Genomic DNA, 6,631 nt, shown 5'->3' with positions numbered 1-6,631 from the left:
CTTTCATACAAATTGTAATATCTGCAAAGAATGATACAGTGCTGTGATTAATCTCCCTGTCTATATCAGATATGGGAATGAGAAAGAGAAGTGGGACGAGTACCCTGCCTATGGGATAGAACTTTTCACTGTAGCAGCCGTTGATTTCACTTTGGGTTCTGTTTGTTTGGAAGTTAAATATCCATCTGTCCACCTTCTCGGTTATTTCTCTGAATGCATTTTGTATGCAATTGCCCAATGGTAGCACTTGTCAAAGGTTTTTGCAAAATCATTGTATACTGTATCTACAATTTGCTGGTCATCAAGTGTATCTAAGACCATGTGATAGTCCAGCAGCTGCGAAAGACAGGAGCGACCTGTTTTGTACCCATGTTGACCTGGGTTATGCAAATGCTATGAATCCATGTGATTGGTAAATCGACCTTCTTAAAACCCTTTAAAAATCTTGATAATGTGGGACGTTAGAGCTATTGATCAATGATCTATAGATTTTTTTTTTTTTTTGTAATTGCTGTACTGCCTCTTTTGTGGAGTGAGAGTACATTGGTGGTTTTTAATGACTGTGGGCGACTCAAGTGTCTAGGCTTCTTCGTAGAATATTTCAGGCACATAAGAGATGTCCCATTTCATTTCATCAAAGGCCCGATACTACGCATTATTTTTACCTGCATTCTGCAGGTAACAAGTCAGGTAGCTCGTGGTGTAAAGTGGTGATGGGCAAAGCAACCTTCTCCAACCTCCCTTTACTCCGTCTTTGCCAGTCACTTATTCGTCTCCCTCTCCCCTTTCTTCCTGTGTATTAATTGCTTTTCCTCTCTATTTATTTCTGCGTATTACCTCGTACATCTCTAATTCTGAAAGGAGCCTATCTCCCTTATTCTAAGATAATGAACCTCTTTCTTCCCTCTTTCTACGATGAGAAATGATTCCTATCTCCTGCTCTTCTTCCTCCGTTCCTGAGGATCTCCTTCCTCTTCTCCTCCTACTACTCTCCTTCCGCTCCTCCTGCAACTCTTCCTCCTCTTTCTGCTCTTGTTCTTCACTTCTTCCTGCATCTGTCCTTCCCTCTCTAATTCGAGATACCCTGCCCCCACCTTCCAATCTCTTGGCACCCCTCTTCCTCCTCCTCCCCCCCTCCCCATTCCTTCCCTACCTCATTCTTTCCTCTTCCCTCTCATCATCCTCTTCCCTCCCTCTCCTAATCATCTTCCCTTCCCCTCTTGTCCATATTGCCGTATCTTTGCTGCTGCTGCCCCCTCTCCCTTACTTTATTCTGGTCACTCCTATTAAGGTTATTTACACGCACAGTGGCTAAGGTAAAAAAGAAAAGATATACTAGATATTCCTGTACAGGTGTACATCCACCCAGAAAGATCCAACTGTTTCCATGATCCAATTCTCTCTCTCTCTCTCTCTCTCTCTCTCTCTCTCTCTCTCTCTCTCTCTCTCTCTCTCTCTCTCTCTCTCTCTCTCTCTCTCTCTCATGTACGCGGTCGCGAGAAAGTGGAGACAGAGAGGCTTCCAGCAAACCGAAGTGATAGGGTGCAGAGCAAGTGCTGGACACTGCACACAACCGAGGAGGAGGTGAAGAAACTATTAATGGAACTAGATACCTCGAAGGCGGTGGGCCCAGATAATAGCTCTCCTTGGGTCCTGGGAGAGGGAGCAGATGCACTGTGTGCCACTAACAGGAATCTTCAGTAAATCCATTGAAACATGGTAATTGCCTGAGGTGTGGAAGACAACAAATGTAATCCCGATTTTTAAGATAGGAGACAGGCTGCACAAAATTACAGACCAACGTCGCTGACATACATGTAAATTTAGGGAGAAGATTATCAGGAAAATAGTAGTGGGGCACCTAGAAATGAATAGACTCATACATGGCAACCAGCACGGCTTCAAGGTAGAGAAATCCTGCATCGCAAACCTATTGGAGTTCTATGACTGGGTAAGAGAAGACAGGAGAGAGAGAGAGAGAGAGAGAGAGAGAGAGGGATAGGTAGACTGCATCATGGGCTGTACGAAGGCTTTCGACACAGTACCACAAAAGTGACTGGTTGAACAGCTAGAGGAGCAGGCAGGAATATGAGGGAAAGTACTGCAATGGATCAGGGAATACCTTACAGAAAGGAAACAACGTGTGTTGGTACCAGACGAGGTGTCAGAGTTGGGTGCACGTGTTGAGTGGGGTTTCACAAGGGTCAGTCCTAGGTCCAGTGCTCTTTCTTGTATAAGCGAATGACATGACGGAAGGGATAGATTCAGAGGTGTCCTTGTTTGCAGACGATGTGAAACTAATGATAATACAAACGGATGAGGAACAGGTAAGACTAAACGAAGATCTGGATAGGCTGCAAGCCTGGTTCCACAAATGGTTCCTGGAGTTTAACCCACCAAGTACAAAGTTATGAAGCTTGGGGAAGGACAAAGAAGACCACAGACTGAGTACCGCCTAAGAGGTCAGTGGCTGCGAAACTCACTCAAGGAAAAGGATCTTGGGGTGAGCATCATATTGAGCACATCTGAGGCGCACACCAACCAAATAATTGCTGCAGCGTACGGGCGCCTGGCAAACCTGAGTAAGGAGTCATTCACAGTACTGTACACCATGTACGTCAGGCCCATACTGGAGTATGCAGTACTAGTATGGAACCCATATCTGGTCAAGCATATCAAGAAATTAGAGAAAGTGCAAAGGTTTGCAACAAGACAAGTCCCTGAGCTAAGGGGTTTGCCCTACGGGGAGAGGATAATGGGACTCAACCTGGCGACACTGGAGGACAGGAGGGATAGGGGGACATGATAACATAGAAAATACTGAGAGAAATTGACAAGGTGGATAGGGACAGAATGTTTCAGAGATGGGACACAGGAACAAGGGGTCACAACTGGAAATTGAAAACTCATATGAGTCACAGGGATGTTAGGAAGTACTTCTTCACTCATAGTTGTCAGGAAGTGGAACAGTCTGGAGAGTGATGTAATGGATGCAAGTACTCTACATAGTTTTAAGAAGAGGTATGATAAAGCTCATGAAGCAGGGAGAGAGTAACTTAGTAGCGACCATTGAAGAGAAGGATCCAGGAACTGTGAATAGACCCCTGCAACCACAATTAGGTGAGTACACACGCATACACACAAACACACAGGCCCAAGGAGAATGCAGGTGTGCACCTAGGGAGACCCAGCGGACGTTGTCCATCGCCCTCCACTCTTGGGTTACCTTTGTATCATCCACTACTCTCACCTTTCCAGTACTGTAAAAAAGAAAGTTTGTGCGTGCTTGCATATATATGCATACTCACCTTGTGTTTGTGTGAGCAGAGACAGGCACTGCCCCGCCTCTTGGTCTGCCTTCACCCACATTTTTACTTTCCTCTCTTTCTTAATAGTTTTAATTCATCTGTTTCTTAATTTTTTATTTCTGTTTCTTAATAGTTGTTATTCCTCTGTTTTCCAGTGGGTAGTAGAGAACAACATAACGTTCAGTGCTAATAAGTTCCAGCTGCTTAGGTATGGAAAGAATGAAGAAATCAAAAGCATCACTGTATACAAAACTTAAGATGATCGTCAAAGACAACGAAGGGAATACGTGAGATATCCGGGAGTAATTATGTCAGTTGATCTTTCAAAGAACACAGTAAGACAGTGTTACTACAGCCAAGAGGATGACAGGGTCGATAATAAAAACTTTGAAAACAGGGGAAATAGTGCTAGTGGTGAAACTTTAAATCTCTTGTGACCCTTCATTTGGATTATTACTCAGTGTTGACGGTACGTTCAGGGCAGGAGAAATATCAGAACTGTAACAGATATAGAGATCATTAACGGCTTGCATACAGCTAGTAAGCATTTAAATTACTGGGAATGCCTTATAGTCATCCTCTCTTCCTAAATATGTACTCGCTCCAGCGAGTACATATTTAGGAAAGTACTTGAGGGCCTGTTCCCAAATCTGCACACTGCCATAACAACATACTGGAGTGGGAGATATAGGAGAAAGTTCAAAATAAACCCAGTGAAAAGTATGGTCACAATAAGGAACAGTATCAACGTCCGGAGCCCCAGACCATTCAACATCTTGCCAGAAGATGTGAGAAAATTGCTGGGACAAGTGTAGAAGTTTTCAAGAGCAAACTAGACAAGTACCTTTACCAGGTACCAGATCAACCAGGCTGTGATGGATATGTGGGACAGTAGGCTACCAGCAGCAACAGCCTGGTTGACCAGTCAAGCACTAGACAAGCCTGGAAGAGAGCCGGGCTTGTCATGCCCCTATGGTTAATCTTTCTTTAATATTACATTGCGGTTATTTCCTTTAATAGCTAAATTGGAAATGAACATCCTTGTATTATTAAGGCTAATTCTTATTAACAATTATTATAATTTATGTAACTTGGCCATAAGTTTAATTGGAGGTATAGTAACATGTCTGCCGCCCGCTGTGCCGGTGTATGGTTAGCCGTGATGTTCGATGGTTATACCCCCCTTCCCACCCCCCCCCCCCTTTATGTTCAACTATACCGAGTGTTGGCGAGTCACGTCACGTGACCCACTTGACCTGTATGGTCAAGGTTGAGGGACGAGCAGTGAAGAAGTAGCAGCCAACGAGAACACTCCTGCTCGTCTCTGGTAACTGGCCAAGGTTTATAATCCGGCCTGGACATATTCTGTTTTATTCTGACTGCTTCCAATTGGGAAACAAGACTTCATACATTAAAGTAATCTCTATATACATATATGTTATATCTAGGATCTCCTCCTAATCATCTGTTATGAAAGCCTTATATATATTTTGGATAATATAGAACATGCATTCTTAACTTATATACGATAATTCGTATATTATTTCTGGCTTTTGTTGTATTATGAATATACTTAATTAAAATTAGGCATTCCGGAGGATCACTATTATTACCCTAACCTCTCTGACCAAAGTTGTTATGCTCTAAAAAGAAGGAAATAGTGGTTACAATACTTGGAGTGTAACAAGTGGGGGCCTGTGTCCGGGAGCATAACATTGAATTTCCTTTAAAATGAACGTAGAAATGGCAGAGAGGTTTGAAGATATAATAAAGGAGAGATTACAGAATTTGAAGCTTCAATCTTGTTGGCAATTAGCACAAAGCTTGGGCATAAAATACGACAGGCATTTCACTGCCCAGACAGTCAGATGTATGATACAGAATGTCCTTTTTCGAGATGAGCAGGATCCAGAGACTGAGAATGGAGAAGCAGATATTCCTTCCTTTTTGAATTCTTTACTACAGACACCCGAGGCCGAAACTACGACGCTAACAACCCCTACTGGAGACAACGGACAAGACCTTCCCGATACTCGGAAACGCTACGCTGCTACAACGACTCCAATTCCATCTCCAAGGACTATATGGGGAACAGAACTCCATCAGGCTAAAGAAACGGTTCCAGGTAAACCCTTTACAGATGTTTTTGAAACAGAACAAGAGGAAGTCCTATTGGATGATGCACACGTTCCACCTCAAATCTCTTTAGCCCTTTTGACTACTATTCAATCTAAGGAGAATTTCGAACGTCTAGAACTTATTTTATCGCTTCAAACCTCCTTTGTAGAAGCCCAGAGAAAATTAAAAAGGGAGAATTTTGAACGTGAATCTTTGCTTTATGAACGGGAATTACTGAGGAAGAAAAGAGAATCGAGTAATATGTATACATTCCCTTCATTTGACCTTAGTAAAGCAGCCTCTTTAATGCCTAAATTTACTGAGGATAATTTAGATTCATTTTTTGAAGCATTCGAAAATCAGGCGGTGATGCAATGGCCTCCTAAATATTGGGCTGCTTTAATACATTCATCTTTAATAGGAAAAGCTCAAACCATAACTGCAAACTTACCTTTTGAACAATATTCTGATTATACTCGGGTAAAAGATTGTCTTCTGAAAGCTTACGATTTATTACCTGTCAGTTACTTGAAGATGTTTAGAACTCTGAAGAAATATCCTCAGCAGTCTTGGGTGGACTTTGCCAGAGAAAAGATCTCTGCTTTCGAGCGTTGGCGTAGGGCCGCGGGAGCCGCCTCAGTCGAGTCACTTTCCCAGCTGATATTGCATGAAGACCTTTTTAAATATTTTCCAGAGAGGGTTCATACTTATCTTTTGACATTTCCTACTACTAACTTGTTAGATACTGCTGCCCACGCAGATCACTTTGAAATTTCCCATGCTATAACCACAGAAATGTCTAAGACCCCGGAAAAGAAATCTACCTCCCAAGGTTTTAGTTCAAGATTGACTGCTAGGAAAGTTCCAGCTGGCGAACCTTTGAAGGTGTATTCAGACGAAAAACAGGTGACAAAAAGATCAATTACCACTGCCTTTTTTGTAAGAAGTTAGGTCATAGACAGTTCCAGTGTTGGCATAAACAGTGGGAAGATAAAACCCAACCAAGAGGGAGATATCCTACCCAGGTAATAAATTCCTCTCGGAAGTATGAAACTCTGGATGATGAATCTTTACCTTTTCAGGCCTCGTCTAGCAGACCGTCTAATAGATGACTTTACCACGACAGTGCTTCAGAAGAAAAGGTCAGAGTAGCTATGGAACCCTACTTTTCCCAGGGAAAGTTCGGACTCTGTAAAGAGAGGTTA

General features: G+C 42.7%; 1 protein-coding gene across 6 annotated transcripts in view; it reads left to right on the top strand.

Moving 5' to 3' along the window:
• The window catches only part of gus (splA/ryanodine receptor domain and SOCS box containing gustavus), an 843,229-nt gene that overhangs the window by 317,981 nt on the left and 518,617 nt on the right, over positions 1 to 6,631 (top strand). The gene's annotated exons all lie outside the window — the stretch shown is intronic.

The sequence above is a fragment of the Cherax quadricarinatus genome, chromosome 23 (assembly GCF_038502225.1).
Source record: "Cherax quadricarinatus isolate ZL_2023a chromosome 23, ASM3850222v1, whole genome shotgun sequence".
Classification (NCBI taxonomy): Eukaryota; Metazoa; Arthropoda; class Malacostraca; order Decapoda; family Parastacidae; genus Cherax; species Cherax quadricarinatus.
The sequence above is the reverse complement of the archived record's forward strand: the minus strand, read 5'-3'. Positions and strand labels throughout refer to the sequence as shown.